Here is a 1,579-nt window from a genome sequence, read left to right as displayed (position 1 = left end):
TACAGAAATATACACATACAGCCACACACATATACACACATACATACGCACACACACATATATACACATACACACGTATACACACATACATACACACATATACACACATACATACACACATACACATATACACATTCAGACACACACACACATATATATATATATATACATATATATGTCGGAAACATGCTTTTAATTATAACGTTTGACTTATCTTATCATTGTTTGCATTTAATCAGTGTTTGCTTTATAAAAGAAATGGGATTAAGCTTCCTATGATCCCTTTTGCTTCAATTGTGCTTTACAGCCAAAACTCACTTCACGGTTAAGGAATGCTGATCACATTTCCCTACCTCGCTGAGAAACCAAGTGATAACTCTTTCACAAGGCCTTTACCCCTGCGCAAAACAAGGCCTGGTTAACATCTGTTCAAGACGATAAGGGCTCAAGGGAATGTTGCAATAGGCCTTCTCCCACAGCTTTTTCCTTGAGCTCAGCACTCCCCAGGATGGGACGAGGGTTTGGGCTGTTAAGGTCCACTCTATCCTTTGTTATACCATGCTGAGTTTGCAAAGTTAGTGGAGATCTTTATCACACTCTGCAAGTATATAAGAAGGATCTTTCTGTAAGGAACTCAGGAGTGTCTGGAGGTTATGCTGTTCAATTGAATTGTATATCCCTTTCACCCTCCACAGCGGCTGTGTAATTGGTTTTTCAATAAATGCTTGTTATTCCTTGAACTCAAGTTGTGGATCCTGGTTTGATTCCCGACATCCTGGTGTCAGGAATGGGATACAGCTCAAGGCGAGGTCGGCGAAACGGGCTCTGCGAGACGGGGGGGAGAGGCTGGCGCCAGCAATTTGTTTTGTTTAAAGGTGAGCTTTTATGCTGGGGGTCGTTCCAAATTTGAGCTTCTGTCTCTCTCCCAGATTTCGACCGTTCCCCCCTCATCGCTTGTGCTTGTATCACGAACAAATTGTAAGTACAGGCCGGTTGGCCTTGGAATAACAAACTGTTTATTGATTTACCAAGGATAACATTACGGGGTAGATCTACCAAGGGTAACGTTACGGGGTAACGTTACGGTTAGCAAGTAGAGGGGGGAAGTGAGGCTAGGCTGCCATAGGGCAACGCCAGTAACGGAGAACTTTCCAGGAAGGAACAGCCCAGAGCACTAAGCTGGGAAACAGGTCTGGGAAGGAGGGGGAAGCCCTCAGGAATACCCCGGCATTTTTTATGTATAACAAACATAATTATGCCGCTTTAAGACCAGGGAAAGCATGGGCTGAGCGAACAAAGGATTTGAGTGATCCATGGCCAGAGGAGGGATCGTTTGCGCTAGGAAAATTGGAAGCGCTGTATGGAGCTCCAGACAAGCTAGAGAAGGAGAAGAGACACTTCCCACCCGATTATTGGAAAGTGTACGGGTGGTGGAAGGAGGAAGCGATGAAGCGACAGGCGGCCTCAAAACAGGCTAGCCTGGCAGGAGAAGTGCTGAAACTTCATGGACAGAGGAAGCAAAAAGATAAAGTACAGGATAGAACAATTAAGGAAATAATCAAGCAAGCGAACCAGCGAC

The 1,579-nt window shown here is 44.7% G+C and overlaps 1 long non-coding RNA gene across 1 annotated transcript in view; it reads left to right on the top strand.

Moving 5' to 3' along the window:
- The window catches only part of LOC137429136 (uncharacterized), a 10,550-nt gene extending 10,173 nt beyond the window's left edge, over positions 1-377 (top strand). The window contains exon 3 of the long non-coding RNA XR_010984809.2: positions 308-377. This is a non-coding gene — a long non-coding RNA (uncharacterized LOC137429136). The remainder of the gene's footprint in view (positions 1-307) is intronic.
- The last annotated feature ends 1,202 nt before the right edge of the window (positions 378-1,579 follow it).

The sequence above is a fragment of the Myxine glutinosa genome, chromosome 6 (genome assembly GCF_964187855.1).
Source record: "Myxine glutinosa chromosome 6, kmMyxGlut1.1, whole genome shotgun sequence".
In the NCBI taxonomy this organism is placed as follows: domain Eukaryota; kingdom Metazoa; phylum Chordata; class Myxini; order Myxiniformes; family Myxinidae; genus Myxine; species Myxine glutinosa.
The sequence above is the reverse complement of the archived record's forward strand: the minus strand, read 5'-3'. Positions and strand labels throughout refer to the sequence as shown.